Here is a 17,372-nt window from a genome sequence, read left to right as displayed (position 1 = left end):
CACTTTGTTTTCAGTAGTAAAATGGCTCCTTTGAATCAGAGATCTCAAAGTCCACGTTTCAGGGGACAATATTTTCACATAAACTGAAAAATGACGAAAACGCTGGCCAGCCTGCGGTTTGTCTCTTCATGTGTCTTCAACTGTCTATTTGCTGCTGAGTTCCCTGCTGCCTCTGTGAGTCTGCGCTGTTCTGTAAGGTACAGCTCTGTTTCTCCTGACTCAAGAGGAAAACAGTCCTCTATCAAACATGGTGCTCTAGCTCAGACTTTCTTAAGCACAGTATCAGATTTGTTGCTGGCTTCATCACTTATCAATAAAACCGGCTTACACACCTTGCTCTATCTCGACAGCCGTCTTTCCAGACGTCAGCAACTGAGGTTTACATAGGCTCCTGACTTTATCTGGGTGCTGTGATGTACAATGTCACAGCAACAAGGCATTTTCTCTTTGTTCTTGGGGAAACTTGAGCTGCAATGTGCCAGACTGTACTGACTGTGATAAAGAGCAACACACTTGGACATTTTCTCTCGCTCTTTTCTCTTCTCTTTTTTTCTCTCCTCTCTCTCTTTTAAAGAAACAGGTGTTGGCATGGATTAGAGAAAAATTACATCATCTCCAAGAGAAGAAGGGGAATGGAAAGGAGAAAAAAAAATGAGGGAAAAAAGTGGCAACCAGACCCAAATACATTTACACATATAAAGCTGTTCTAATGAGAGCCAAATTGATTTGACATTCAGTGGCAGTTTGAAGCCAAGAAAAGCAAAGCAGCCTACAAAAGGCCTAGCTCATTGTTTATGGAGTGTCATACTCTATCATCTGTGAGACCAATAACAGGGATGGGGAGACCTTTAAAGGCAGGGTGTGTGCTGGGAAGGGCTGCGTAGATACCACCAATGTCAGACCTGATAGACGGATTGAACACAGCTTCCTGAGCCGAGATGATGTTTGTCAGAAGTAGCAGATCTCTGCAGATTACACATTAGACAGCAAATTTGTAAAGTGGTAGCATTCTTTGAAGATGTGTGCTATGCACAGGGAGGCACATTTTGTGTTGGTCTGGGACAATAACCCTCATAAAAATATTAGCCAATAAAAGAGAGCAATAAATTGTATGTCATTCAAATGGAACCACATACATAATATTATAAAGGCATCATTACCATCACAAATAAAGGATGTTTCCCTCACTTTGAGCAATATCCATCACAGGCACACACGGGTACAGTTCACAGGACGAAGAAAGTCATACTAAAATAGAAAATCCTCCCATTAACCTTATTTTTCAAGAGAAAAGCTATTATCAATGTTTAGTCATTTCAATGCCATTAACTGGCCAGGGATTTACTGTTCTGCAGCTCACTGTTTAAAATACCTGGAGGAACAAGGTGTTTTTAAATGTCAGCACATGGCAAGGTGGATCAAATAAGTCTTCCTAGAAATATGTAAGATGCTAGAGGGTTACAGTCCTGCCGAAAGAAGACTTTCTCTTCCTCCTCGCTGCAGCCTCAAGCCCAGTCTAGGAATTCTTTTGATATTAGATTCTGTATAAGATTCAGATATTAGTGTTTACTTTTAGCCTTCACAAAGGAAGGCTGATTTCATTAAAGGTTATTGCTGAATGGCATAAGATCCAAAAACTCACCCTCTTTCATCTCAATTTTCTAAACACTCACGGGGCTCAGAGTAGAATTTGACCTTGAGTAAAGTAGATCTCATGGTGTCTCTCCAGCATAGATTTCATAGCATCATAAAAAACTGTATATGTGAAAAACAGTAAATACTAAAATTGTGTCACATGTTAATACATCAAGAATAACCAGAATTATTAATTTAAACATATAACCTTTAATATAAATTCAAACAGAAATGCAAAGAATTATTGTTGATAAGATTAGTAATTGCACAAATTAGGATTTTGTTGTGCACATTTATCTTGAATAGCTATAAGATCCTGACTTGGTGTTACTGGGTCTCAGCATGCACCCATGCTTCTTTGCTCCATAACATAGTGAGCGATGGGGTGAGGGACAGCTGAAGAATTACAGCAGTTGAAAAAGCTTTCCAAGTCCCCTCCCCCAAGTTACCTGCAATCAGATAGTAGGTTACAGACTTGTTGTAGCACCTTTATGGAGCACAAATACCTTTCTCTGAACCCAAACAGATCTGCAGAGTACCACAGCAGGGTAACTCACTCCTTCGAGATCCGAGCCCTCATGCCACCCATTGAGCTTATGCCATCTGGTGACATTGCCTGCTGTGTGCCTCACTGACCAGAAAAATTAATAGGGATCTGGAGGAACTGCAGACTCGGGGAATCTAAGTGGGCAGAGATGAAAACCTTAAAACCCAGCCATCATTACTAAAGGAAAATATGGGTTTGAAATAAAAAGTCAACTAGCTGTACAGTGGTTGTTTTCAAGATGCCCTCATGTATGTGTCTTTCTCTGACAATGTCAAAGAATTTGATCATTTGATGGAATGGTTAGAATAAGGATCTGATGGGTGACTAATCACTATATTCAACCCAGAGAAAAATCTGGCATGATTAGTGTATTTACCCAAAAGCTAAATTTTTCAAGATGTTCTGTGCCCCATTTTTATCTGGAGACATGATTTCTATGAATCAAACAACATAAGCATGATTTAAATTCTTCTTCATGTAGGAGCTTTGAAAAACACTTTAAAGACAAGTCAAATGGATTAGGGAGTCTATGTGTTGTTTGTAGCAGAGCAATTAATACAGTTATCACTTCATGTGGTATCAGTGTGCCATGTGGAATGGTTCCTGCTGGTTTGAGTTAGATGACGGACGCATTCTACCCTCACACAAATTAATAATTTAGAGTGCTCTGTCTGCTTCAAGTATTGTCTCTGCCTCTTTCTAGCTAGTTAACCCCAAACAATTTAATTAGTCCTTTCCATACATCAGTTTCACCTGTAAAATGGAGATAATGAAAGAAGTACTGCAAGATGATGTATGAAAATAATAGTTGCAGGCATATAACACATATTAAACTAGTCACACTACCCCCAATAATCGGTTTAAGAAATGTCTCCACAAAAAAATTTTTTTTGAAACTCAATAATTGTCTTACTCAATTTGTGTGAAATTTTGCTTTTTCAATTTTGGAAACCTTATTTCTTTGGCATTGATGGAAACAAGAAAAGACAAAGAATGGTGACAAAAGTTTACTGATCACTGCTACAATCAAATAACATTAGAAGGAATATAATATTATTATAAAAATGCTGGATTGTTTCTACTTGCATTCTTCTACCTCTATCTTTGTATCTGTTGGCACGTGTGGCTTCCCATACTGATCAATTCAATATTCGGTTTTCTAATGTGAAAGCTGTCAGTTTTTTTATTTTGCCTTGTTTTTTAGGAAAAGGAAAGGAAAGGGAGGGGAGAGGACAGGAGGGGAGGGAAGGGAGAGACTTCTATGTAGGAGGGGCTGGAGGAAGGCAGTCCAAGCCCAGCTGCCAGTTTTTTGTAGGGTTTCTCATTGTGTATACTGTCTCTACTTTTCCTCACTGGCCACAGCAGGATTTTTTGGTAAAGTTGGCCACCTTATCATTGATTGAATCACTCTAAAATCTAACATCAAATAAACATCTGTGCTCTTCTTGCTCAACTTTGTTTAAAAGGCTGTGCACTGGGCCTAAATACAATAGTAATAGTAACAACTCTAACATGATGCCATAGGTAAGTATTCTTGTCATCTTATGCTGCAGAAAGTAGCAGAACTCAGAACCGGAAAAGAAGGATGGTGCGGATAAATTTAGCTCCAGTCTCTCATGCCTTGACCCCAGATGCACTGCCTGTTGCTGTTACATCTGTCCTGTCTCCTTGCGACGATCACAGCATTGTAAGCTGAGCTGTAGAGGGTGTCTCCCAGCAGCAGTGAACTGGCCGCCCTTTGAGAAGCAACAGCTACTGATGGCAACATGTGGGGTGTGCAGCTCCGAGAACTTCAAGTTTCCCGAAAAGAGAACAGGTAGAGCACTGAAGCATTGTCATTATTGCTATTGCACACATTTCAGTTAGCGTGGCATGGTGGACACCTAATTTTTAGTTATTATAAAGGTTAAATGGAATGCTTTAATGCTCATGAGGCATAAAATTAATGGTAAAAATATGATAAAATAGATAAAATTATCTATCGAAGTCCACTGACAGTTTACCTTTAAGCTTATCAGTAAATGTTTTGTGTGGATATTCATGTGGCTTACCTGATTGTGCTTAACAGAGTGCTGCATTCTAAGTAAGGGTTTGGTTTGGGGTTTTGTTTGCTCTGATCATTGGCAGTGCTGGAGACTGGGCCCAGGGCCTTGTGCATGTGAGACAAGGAGTTGCCCGTGAGTCACATCCCTACCTCCTCCTCCATTACCATGCACAGAATTCCATGCTAAGGACTGGCATGTATGATGGGAGGCACTGAATGTATTAGCCAGTACAAGAATTTGGTGTTCTAGAGGAGGTGCTGGTTGGATTTTGGTTTTCAATGAGCCAAGAGCCTTGTTCCCCTTCCTAGCCTGAAGAGCTGCAGAGCTGCATTCCTGTTAGGCAAGTCAAAATAAGTCCATCATTTCTGGTTGAGTCTATGGGATCTTATCATATTTAAATCTTAAATGTTCAAAATTTAATTGTAAGGCAAACAAGCTTAGATCACAGTTCATAACACTGAGAGAAAAATATGCCTGTGCAGTGGGTAAGGTGGTACATGCATGTAATTCTAGCACTTGGGAAATAGAGGGAGGAGGACTGTGAGTTTGAGGGCAGTCTGGGCTACATAGCTAGACCCTGTCTCAAACAACACAAAAACAAGGGCTGGGAATGTAATTCAGAGTGCTTGCCTACCATACAGACCTTGGTCTTGAATCCCAGCACTGAAGGCAATTGCCTGTGATTAGGTAAAATGTCACAAGAATCCATCATCATAACTCACACACAGTGACTGAACTCAGAACATATGTATACTTGCTTTTTCTCCAGTTCCAGAAAGTCTGGAGTGTTTTTTTTTTTCCGAGTTTTACTTCTGTAGCATGTGAGATGCAGTGAAATAACAGGTGAATATTGCTATTTACAGCACATTGAAAGCATAGAACTGCACTAATTGATAGCTCAATAGCAAAAGAGTAGAAATCTAAAAACGAACAACTTGATCCATACTCCCACTTGGGGCTGTTGAGTGTTGGAGTGAGTACCACTCATGAATCAAACTCCACAACATTGCATGGCTCATTAGTTTATTATAGAAAATGATTAACTGACATCCATGTCAATTACATGTTGTGTAAGTTGGGTGTCATAAAAATATTGAGTACATTCTGCATCAGAAATCAAAGAAGTTTCTAATATATTTTAAGGAATATGTCCACCCAAAATGCTTCAAATTTAGTCTCTGTTTTGATATTTAAAGGACAAGCACTAAAATAACCAGTACGCTCAAACACAAAAAATATGCCCTCCCTTAAGGGTCTACACTATTGCAGTTTTATTAAATATAATTGTTTTTGAAGACTAACACTGGTATGTATGAACTGGCTGGTGCCCTTAACAGCTCCCTCTCCACCCACAAACAAGGAAAGGACTTTCTATAACTGCAGTTCTAATAGGCATTCCAGAAAATATCTCTGAGCTCCACTTTCTCCCCACCATTCCAAATGCACTAGGTCTGCCTTGGGAGCCCCAGTCACCATCCTGTTGGTTTGTACCTACTTTGTGTTCCAATGGCCTGTTTATTTCCTGACTCTGGCTTCAGCCCTGCATGTAATTCAGAAATCCGTAGCTCTGTGCCTTAGAGAAGCACTTTCTAAGACAAATATAGTATGAACCACATCATCTTCTAGTGTCCACATTTAAAAAGTGAAACAATGCATTGCTTTTAACTCATTATACTGAAAACAATTATCATAAAATATTGATAGATTTTATATTTTTCATAGTAACTCTGAATCTGTTGTGTTCTACACCTCACAGCCTGTTCTTGGATCAACTACAATCCAAGTGCTCCATGGCTGCATGTGGCTGGGAGCTACCACAGTAGACAAAGCAGCTTTCTAGGGCTTGGACTACAACCCCTTCCAGCTCCCAGAATTTCCACCCTGACTGGAGCGTCAGATTCCCTGGTGATATCTGAAAGAATTCGGTGCATTATGCAGCAGTATTATTTGCTAGAGGCTCTTTATAATCATTGGTAAATATCTAAGAATAATATTTTTAAACCTTTGCTATTTATACATTTTCCACCAAAATTCTTGTAAATCCATTTTTTCCTTTTCTGATTGGCACCCACATCAACTATTTAAGATAGATAAGTAGGCATGAATGTCATTAGTGATTTATTCAAGGTTGCCCAATAAAGGTAATAATTCACTGAGGTCTATGTGATTTCTCATTTATGGCTTTTTCTGTGGTTGCTTGTTACCCCTTAAAACAATAAGAGAATGAACCTATTTATTGACTCTTGAATACAGATTCCCAAAGAGTGCAGATGTCTGGTCAGAAGCAGTGCTAGTCACTCACCTGAGCCATGACATCAAACGTTGGAGCGTGCATCATCAACCCCTAGATAACAAGGAAAACAGAAGAAAGTCTGCTGTGCAATGTGCGGGAAGGAGGTTTTCTCCTCACATGGAAGCAGAACTAACACTTGAGAAACCTCAAAGACAGATAAAAAGGGAAAATCTTTGGGGGTTTATTCTTGTTTATTTTTCAGAAATGAAGTGTTCTAAAAAGAGAGGACAAGCTTGTTCAGTTATAGCTTTCACATAATTACCACAAACTCTAATGCAAATTAGACCGTAGGTCTGCTCAATGTACACTTTTGTGCTTGCCAAATTATGTTTGGCAATGTGGTCAGGCAAGAGCAGATGCACACTGGGCCGAGTTTTCTTGGGCTGTTCAATAATTAGGAGGACCATGTATTATAATAAACCACATCCCCTTGGCTAAGATTTGGAGGCAAATTGCACACTAATTCACTTCCAAGTTTTTTGGAAGCTCACCAAGAGAGATGAAAATCAGTGGAATATACTGTTTACTTCAGGAAATTTGTTTAAAACTAAATATGGCTCATTTATAAGAGGCGTTGGGGAACTCCATAAGAAATGTAACAATAGTTTTTTTCAGGTTCCACTCAGCAGGAATAAGGAAATGTTCACATGCTCCTTTGAAGAGCTATTGGTGCTGCATACCAATTCTAACCACCTCCTCATGCATGCATCGAGGGAGTCCTAAGTGGAGGATAAACAGCAGTTTCCCATATCTGTAAAATATCACATTACTCAAATGGAGGGTGAAATCAGTTCAGTAAGTGAGACTCTGTCAACATTTTCTGCAGCTGACGAAGACGGAGCAGGCTGCCCCAGCTCTGAAGGAGAATGGGCTGAAACACTCTCCTGCAAAGCCAAAGCATCCGTTCTAATAATAACAGCCCTCCATAATTTCAACTGGTATTTCCTAGTAACCCAACAATTGAAAAACTGGAATAGTAACCCAACTTAAAATGAGATATAAAAAAAAATTCTTAAAAGTGATATCTAAAAAACCCAAAGCGTCTGTGTGTCACATTCACAGCATAACTTTGTCATGGCAAACCCTCCCAGCTTCACTCCTAAGATGAACATTTTCATCTAATTGTTTTATTAAAGGGAGGTGCATGCTTGTTCCCAGGCTCTTTCTCCAAATTCCTTTTTTTTCAAATACTATTTTCCAGGCACTTACCTGGATCTGTGTTTGTCAACACAGAGGTGCACTGCCTTGGTCTCTCGGAAGCCAGGATGCTGCCCAGCTGGGGGAGCGCAGCCAGCAGAGCCTAGCTGTTGGTGCTGTCAGGATCTGCCTGAGCCCTGCAGAACCACTCCACCTGAGTTGTGCCCATTGGACAAAGCTGCTCACTACTGCTCAGAATGATGCCAAGAAGCAACATTTTCCCAGAGCAGAGCCATTACCTTTCATTCACAGATGTAAATCTCCATTCAACACCTCAGATGCCATCCTGTAGTCTATTTCCAGAGACCCATCCCACACACAAGCCTCTGTCAGTGTCCTTTTGCCCACACTGAACCTATGACGTGAAGGCTAGCACTTCACCATGCCCTCCAGCTGGACCGGACACTCCAGCCTCTGACCCTGGCATCCCCTTCAATACTGATTCCTTTCCGGAGCGTCTCCAGCTCATTCAGACCTGACACAACCAGCTACCAGAAATAATTTTTCAGGTTAAGGCAGACTTAGTGAGTGCAGACTTCAATAATAAATTCATAATTGCAATAAGTCATGATTTTCTACCTTTGTTTTTTGGGAAAAATCATGGATTCACATGCATTCGTCAGAAATAATACAGCGAACTTCCATGCACCTTTCACTCATTTTCCCTCAACAGTAACATCTTGGACGAAAACAATATGATGCCACAACCAAAAGGTTGACACTCTTATTCCCACTTTGCCAGTTTTACATTTATTCAGTCGTGTTTGTGTGTGTATATAATAACATGCAATTTTATTACATGTGTAGGCTCACATGATCACCACCGCAGTAAATACAGAAAACAGTTCTCCCTTAAGGATTCCTGGAGCTACCCTTTATTGCTCCAGTGACTTTCCCCCCAGTTCTCTTCCCTGACACTTTTAAATCTTGAACCTGTTCTGCATTTCTTGAATTTTGTCAGTTTGAGAATGTTATGCAGATACCCTTTTGAGAATGGCTTTGTTTGCTTAGCACAACTCCATCTTTGTCAAGGGTTCTGTTCCATGGAAAGATGCACATTCATCCATCAAAGGATCTCAGGGTCCTTCCAATTTGGGCTATCAAGATAAAGCTGCTCTCAATAGTCATACACCAGTGTTGGTATAGACATACATTTTCACTTCTATGGAATAAATAGCTAAGGGTCATATGCTAAGCATGTTACCTTGGTAAGAAATTGTCATACTCTTTGCCAGAGTGGTTGTACCATTTTACAGTTGCACCAACAATATGTAAGTGACTGAATGTCCCCACATCATCACCAGGAATTGCTGATACTACTAGTTTTTATCTTAAGCATTCTGGTGAGGAAGCACAATGTCTCGTTTTTTCAATTAGCCCTTCCCTAACAACCAATGATGCTGTGTACCTTTTCATTCGCTTCTTTGCCAACTGTACACACTCCCTGGTGAAATGTCTGCTTGTGGCTTTTTTTGCCCGTTTTCTAACTGGATCATTTGCTCTTTCACAGTTGGATTTCAAAGTTCTTTCAGGAGGATTCTAGAAAAGGGGTTCTTTATCAAATAAATGGCTGGAAAGATTTTTCCCCCAGTCTATAGCTTGTATTTTCACTTTTGTAGAAGAGTCTTTGGCAGAGAGAAAGTTTCAAATTTTGATAAGGCCCAATTTATCAATTTTCTCCTTATTGCTTATGTTTTTGGTTTCAAGTCTGCGTAATCACTTTTGATTATGAATTTTGATTTTTATAAGAATTCTGTTTCTTAGAAAGAAACACATGCATGTGGCAAAAATAAAAATTCAAATAGTCTAGGAATGTTTAAAATAAATAATGTGAGTTTTTAAAGAGCAACCACAGATGACTTTTAAAATCAAAACACTGCATGCTTCTGTTATAAAATGAGGAAAACTACAAAAAATGACCAGGATGTACACTGATGAATTTTACAGAATGTTGGCAACTGATTGACTTCTTTCTAATCCAATGAAGTTCACAGTCGACCTACAAATGGGGGTGGGGCATACTGCATATTTTAAATGAATATTTATTCATATTTATTAGAACAGTATATATTTGTTCTAATGTTCTGAACAGTTTTGGCATACTTCTCACTCACTTTAATTCACAAACACTAATGATACAGACTTACACTGATTCTTTTCTTTCCCTTCCTGTGTTTATTTCATTTCCCTTCCTCTTTTTCATTAAAAAAATGTTTTTCTTTTCAAAAATCTAACTGATACATAGCTACATAAAATAGTACATATAATGGGTATTATGTGGTGTTTCAACACATGAGTACATTGTGTAGTTAAAATGTTTTTAGGAGCATATATTAATTGTACAATGCAGGGGGATTCATTATTACATTCCACTAGTGGTATTTCTTCTGTATTGTGCTACATTGCCCCACAAGATGTAAGATTATAAACTTCTGGGTTCTGTTCCAAGTCAGTTCTCTATTTGTTAAAGATAAAGGAATGAAATCTAGATTTAAGGTGAAAAATGGTCAGTGCTAGTGTCAAATGATGGAATTATTTACAAAGACAACTGATATACTATGCATTCAATAAACCGCTCAATATAGGAATGATTGACAGCACCAAACAATTCCATTAAGGAGACTAATGATTCCAAATAAGCCTTAATCATGCTAGGTAATACAGGTGGGCAATGAGATGTAAAAGTAAATTGAGTACAGACAAATATTAAGGTAGTATGCAGTGGCAGGAAGTTTTATAATTATTTTTACATGTTTATATATTCTAAATCAGTTATAATCACTCAAGGCCAAACAGAGACACTATTCTGAGTAGATCAACAAATCTATAAGAGTTGCTCTTAAAAGTCAGTGTGTTTTGAATATATGATAATAAGGTAATATGTGAGTATATTGTGATATTAGCTAAATTGCCATAGTAAATATTGAAATTAAATAGTATTCTTATCTACCAAAGTGCACCTAATTTCACAGACAGCATGGAGTAAAACCCTCAGATGAGCACTGTCTCTGAGCAAAAGATTCAGATATCATGAACACTGGAAGTCTACAAATCTAAGAAGTTCAATGAAACAGAAGCAGAAGAGAAGTAAAGAAAACTACTGAAAAGTAGGAGGAAATTTCTTGAGGGCAGTGCTGTGGGGGAGACACTTTATTATGTATATATGGAGAAGAGAACGCAGCAGGCTTTGCATAAGAAAATGCAAGCCAGAAAAATAATAATACATCTTTTCAGTACAAAAAGGAAATAACTGCCAACCTAAAATTTTATACCCAGCAAAAATATCTTTGAACAAAAATGAGAGAGGGGCCAGGCATGGTGGCTCATGCCTGAAATCCCAGCCATGTAGGACACATAGGGAGAAGGATCATAGTCAAGGACAGCCCTGGAAAAACCACAAGAGCCTACCTGAAAAAATAACTCAAGTCAAAAAGGGGGCTGGAGGTATGGCTCAAGTGGTAAAGCACTTGCCTAGCAAGCAGGCAGTCCTACGTTCAAGCCCCAGTACCTCCCCAAAAACAAAAATAAATAATAAATGATGAGAATGAAATAAAGACTTTTAAAACTTAAAAAAGCTGAGAGAATTTGCCCCCAGAAGGCAGGAGCTACAGAAAAGATTAAAAGAAATTCTTAAGCCAGAAGGAAAATAAACTAGATCTTCCCAAAGAAATGAGAATCACAAGAGAGAAATATGTGAAAAATATGAAAGATATATTCTCACTTTTTAGCTCCTTACAGCAAAAATAATACCTATATATTACAGGGCTTGCAGATTTGAAAGTAAAATTTATTACAAAAATAGCACAAAGGCTGAGAGGAGCAAATGAAAATAGAAGATTATAAATTTCTCACATAATGTGTGAAATGAAATCATATTATTTGAAGACAGATTGTGATAAATTAAAATTATATAATTTAAACTACACAATAATTATATAAAAATAAAATGAAGTATAACATGCTAATTATAGAGGTAAAAGAGAAGTATTTTTAAAAATTAATCTGATGAAAAATCTAAAAGACAAAAAAAGGAACAAAGAACAGATAGGACAAATAAGGTCCAAAGAGAGAGCAAGTGGATGAAACCTGTCCGTGCTGACACAAACACAATGGTGCACACCCCTGCATCGCCACTGTACAGTGATGGGAGTGATGACTGAGACTTTAGTGATGGTTTCTTCAGTATCTGTGTAAAGTCAAAACTGGTCAAGGAACACACCAACTAGTACAGTTCACTGTGTTTCAATTACGCCTCAACAAGCTTGGTTAATTACCAAAACAAGTAGTAAAAGAAAGAAAATCTTGAAATTCAAAGTAGCCTCAAAAATAAAGTACATGGAAATAAATTTCCAAATAGTTGAAGTAAAAGCATACAATTGTTAAGCTACATGAAGAAATATACCATACCAAAATCCTTCAAGCCATACCGTCTAACAAAAACCCACTTGACATACAGATGAAATATGTTAAAAGTAAAGGAATATAGAAAAGATATGCCAGGCAAACATTAATCAAAAGAAGTGGGTGTATCTAGATTGGACAAAGAAAACTTCAGAGCAGTAAATATTGCAGGACTGGAGAGGGCCAATTCATAATGATGGTGGGTGTTTATCACGAGGCATCAACCATCCTGGATGTTTTTGTACTTAGTAGCCGAGATTCAAAGTGTTTGCCGCAAAATCTGACAAACCTGAAGGCAGAAATCGGCAGATCCATAACCATAGTCAAGCCCCAGAACTGCCAAAAACATAAAAATTAAGTCGAAGTATGCAGAAGAAATTATATGATAAAACCAGAGCAGAAGTCAGTAAGTACAGACAGCAAAAACACTGCATCATCATAAATATCACAAGCTACTTACTGGGCAGAGAATGTAGCTTGCCTAATGGGATCTCACTGGGCAGAGAATGTAGCTTGCCTAATGGGATCTCCAGCATCAAAAAAATAAAATAATAAAATAAAATAAAAAGCTGCTTTCTTTGAAAAGGGCAATAAATTGATAAATCTCAAATAAGAACATCGGGAAAAAAAAAGAGAGAAGGTGTAAAATGACCAGTATCCTGAATGAGAAAATGGTATCATTACAGATCATTACTAATAAGATAATTTTATGAACTATATGCCAATAATTTTGATAAGTAAGAAAAATGGAAAGTTTCTTTGAATGACATAAACTAACAAAATTTCTCAATTAAAACTGGAAGAGTTGAATGGCTGAATGTTTCTCTATTAGAGACACTGAATTTGTAGTTTAAAAGTTTCCTATATAGAAAACATCAAGCCCAGATGGCTTTACTAGTAAAGTCTATCAAACATGTAAGAAAGAAATAAAACCAATTCTACTCAAACTCTTCCCAAAGGTAGAAGGGAATTCTTTCCATTAAAGAATAAAATTATTACCTTGAAACAAAAATGAGAAAAAGAAATTACAAGAATGCCCCCTTTAGTACTTTCACTCAGTGTTTTAGTGGTTATAGCAGCCACAGAGTATGGCAAGAAAATGAAATAAATGGCATTTGAATTGAAAAACAAGTGAATCCGTTCATATTTGCAGACAGTGTAGTCATGTTTATTGAATATCCTAAGGAAATTATCAAAAAGCTGTGGAGACAAGGGGAAGTTTAGCAAAGTCACAGGGTACCCAATAATATGCAAGGCCCATTATATCTCCATATGCAGGCTGGTATCCCTAATCTGAAAATTTAAAACCTGAAATATTCCAAAATCTAAAACCTTTTGAACATTGTCATGTCACGCAAAGAAAATTCTACATCTGACCTCTGGTCACAGTCAATACACAGGCAGCCTAAAAGTATAGCACAATATTAACTTTGGGCAATGTATATAAGGTATATAGGAAATATTATGTAGATTTGGGTTCCATTCTGAGATATCTCATTATAGCAAGGCAAATAATGCAAAATTTGAAAAATCCATAAAACTTTTGGTCCTAAGAGTTTTGGATAAGCAATGCTTAATAACATTGAACAATCAGAAACTAAAGTCACAAAATATACTAGGCAGTTTCCTGAAAACTTAAACATTCACCATAAAACCCAGCCATTCCACTATAGGTATTTATCCAAGAGAATCAAAAGTGTATGTCTACATAAAGACTTCTGCATAAATGTTCAAAACAGCTTTATCTGTAATAGTCATAAGCTAGAAAGAACCCAATATCCATCAACAGATATATACCCATACAAAAGAACACTACTCAGTAATAAAATTAGTTAAATTATTCATATATGCAACAACATGGGTGAGTTTTGAAATAATGTTTTGTAAAAGAAGCCAAAAATAGCATGTGATTATTCAATTTACATAATATTCTAGAGCAGACAAAATAACTCAAGTGACAGAAAACAGGCTAGCTATTCTCTGTGGGTAGAGGAGGGGATCGAGTGCAAAGTGCATGAGGAAATTTCAAAATATCTCCTGATTGTGTTCGTGGTTTCATGGATGCATAAGCAAGCCCCAACTGATCAAATTGTATACATTACAGTTTACTATACTTCAGTGACACTTTAATACATACACAGAAATATAACTGGAGCAGATAGAAAAATAAAAGAATTCAATTGAAAATAGAATTAAAATGTGAGACACTCAGGAATAAATTGAGCCAAATATATTTAAGATCTGTATGCTGAAATAAAATATTATTTAAAGGTTAAAGCTTTAAATACTTATATTCCATGTTCAAGCATCAAATGAATCAATGTTAAGATGTCAATTCCCCACAAATTAATCTATTCATCAATGCCATCCATTCAATTTACACAAAATTCTTCAACAGATAAACTAATATATAATGACAGAAGGTAAGTTAGTTGTTTTCTAATAAGACAAGATGAAACAAAAACAAAAGTTTTTAAAAAATATATATCAATTACAAAGGACCTAGGGTGTTCCAAACAATTTTGTAAACGGAGAAAAAGAAGACTTACACTAACTGATTTTATGACTTTTTATAAAGATTTCAAAATTTATTTATTTATTTATGAATTTAGTTTTTGCTGTACTGAGGTTTGAACTCAGGGCCTACACCTCGAGCCACACTACCAGCCCTTTTTGTGTTGGGTATTTTCGAGATAGGGTCCCATGAACTATTTGCATGTGCTGGTTTTGAACTACAATCCTACTGATCTCTGCCTCCTGAGAAGCTAGGATTACAGGCATGAGCCAACCGGTGCCTGGCTCAAAATTTATTTTATTAAGGTGTTGGTATAAAATAGGTAGATGAGTATAACAGAGGAGCAGAAATAGATCCACATATGCATTCTCTATTGCTATTTGGTAAAGGTGCGGAAGGAGTTCAGTGTCGAAAATTGAATTCTACAGCACTGGCACAACTGGAAATTCAATGCTAATATCCAAAAGAGATCACAACCTGAACCTTCACTTTAAATACAAAAATTAGCTTGAAATGAATCATAGGCTCAAATTTATAAGCGACAGCTTTAAAGTTTCTAAAAGAAAACATGACAGAATATTTTAGTTGCCTTAAGCCAAACATGATTTCTAAAATAAGTTGACTCAAAAGTTCCAGACAATAAAAATGTTTATAAGTCATACTTTATTAAAAGTTAAAACTCTTACTCCTCAAAAGATGCTGTTAAGACAATACATAGGCAAGCTTTTACTCCAGACCTAGGAAATCAGGGTCTTCAGGGAAGGGAGTCCACAAGTCATGTTGAATCACAACCAGTGAGAATTATTGCCTTGCGTCTCAAAAACAAGAACTTAAGAATTTCACTACACCATAGAAATGGCCTAATTACAGGACCAAAGAAGAGTCATCAGAACAAACAGATGACAGGTACAGTAAGAATAAATAAGACCATCGCTTCTCGGCCTTTTGGCTAAGATCAAGTGTAGTATCTGTTCTTATCAGTTTAATATCTGATACGTCCTCTACCCGAGGACAATATATTAAATGGATTTTGGGGACAGGGAGATGGAATAGGGGCTCGCTCCGTCCACTCCACGCATCAACCTGGTATTGCAGTACCTCCGGGAATGGTGCACCACCTTCTAAAAAAAAAGAATAAAGTAAGACCAAGAAAGAGAAGATGAAGAGAGAGATTCATATTGGCCTCAAAGTACATGCATGGTCTCTGTGCAGTGACTCTGGTACAAAGTGCAGGACTCCAAGAAAATGGCAAAATAAAATATGAACAGTTTAGGCTAAAAATAAAAGCTAATTGTGGACATTAGGTTTCCAAGTGAGGTCCTGGAAATTTCTAAAGTTTATTAAGGCAGCTTCACTCATAGTAAGTAAAATGACTATAATAATTTATTGACATTACCATCAAAATCCATTTGCCAAGAAATGCCTATTTAAGTGTGTCAAGAATAATCTCTGCACAAAGATATCCCACGTCCTCTGTCCCCTTGTTACGTTGTATTGAGTTAATACAAAATTGAAAAGCAACACCACTATCGTTTCCTTTTGTTGGGCTATCTATAAACAAATTGTAGTAGGTAGGACAATTTGAATTGTGTGCCAGAAACAAGATCTGACCAGCTCCCAAGTGCATGCTCCAAGTCTACCTGCTCTGTGTCCGAATAATGGTTTCAGACACAAGGTGAAATCAAGGTAATAATCAACCCTAGAGACCATTCTCAGCAAGAATCTTAACAGCTGATGGAGCGTTTATATTGTAAACCCTAATTTCCCCCAATGGAATGTTGGAAAAATTGAGATATGTTCATCTGAAGGATTATCACATAGCAAGAACTTTACATAGGGTAGCTGTTATCTTTGCACAGCTAAAGCACATTTACTTTAGAAAACAGAGCTGAAATCGTTTTTTAGTGAAAATGTTATGCCTTTATCACAGTTATCTTCAAGTGTAACTGCAGATTTCCACGTAACTGCAGAATAGATGCTTAATTAGCAGCAGAGATTAAAGTATTATAAATTGCCATCCTTAGGGACATTATTCAGGTTCCTCTACTTTTTCATAAGTCTTCATCCTTAAACTCTAGCAATAACTTTGTTGCATTTGAAAAAGAAAAGTACTATACAAGAAGGGGCTGTTATTGTTGCTCATTCTTGCCGCCCTATTTCTATGTCCACAGGGATGTAAATGATGAATTCTTTCTCAGGTCAGCATTGCAAGTGTTGCCAACACGGAACTGGAAAGAGGAAACAATCCAGCTTCTCAAGTGGAGCACTGAGCATGAATCCTCGAATTAGCCCTAATAATTAATTAAGGCGTCTTGTGAAGGGCTCCAATGACAGGATAAACTCATCTGTCCCTAGCACAGGACCCCTATCAATTACCCTGGGCTTGGGGAGGCTGATACACAACAAAGACAATCAACACACAGAGGCTGACAGTCCAGACAAAGCCCCACACTGGTCAAAGGCAGTCCCTCAAGTGTTGTCTTTAAGCTAAGTGGTTTTAAATAAGTTTAAATACCAACAGGGGGTTAATTTGAAATCAACTTGATTCTATTTCTGAATTAATGTTTTTTAAAAATCTGCTTTTATAATTTCTGCTTATCAAGGATTGCCCTTCTGGTATAAAAACGGAGCCAAGACTCAGTTATCAAATACTATGAAGGGTTCTGTTAATTAGATAGTTTATCTGTGATGAGTTGTTGACACTAAGATGATGAGTGTTAAATAATTTTAAAATATTCT

General features: G+C 37.3%; 1 long non-coding RNA gene and 1 other non-coding gene across 2 annotated transcripts in view; one reads left to right on the top strand and one right to left on the bottom strand.

The window, feature by feature from the left end:
* The window catches only part of LOC141420773 (uncharacterized), a 137,188-nt gene that overhangs the window by 58,491 nt on the left and 61,325 nt on the right, over nucleotides 1-17,372 (bottom strand). The gene's annotated exons all lie outside the window — the stretch shown is intronic.
* LOC141420934 (U2 spliceosomal RNA) lies at nucleotides 15,563-15,753 on the top strand. The gene has a single exon (XR_012445657.1). It is a non-coding gene; the product is annotated as a U2 spliceosomal RNA (small nuclear RNA).

This window comes from Castor canadensis, chromosome 2, assembly GCF_047511655.1.
Source record: "Castor canadensis chromosome 2, mCasCan1.hap1v2, whole genome shotgun sequence".
NCBI classification, from domain to species: Eukaryota; Metazoa; Chordata; class Mammalia; order Rodentia; family Castoridae; genus Castor; species Castor canadensis.
The sequence above is the reverse complement of the archived record's forward strand: the minus strand, read 5'-3'. Positions and strand labels throughout refer to the sequence as shown.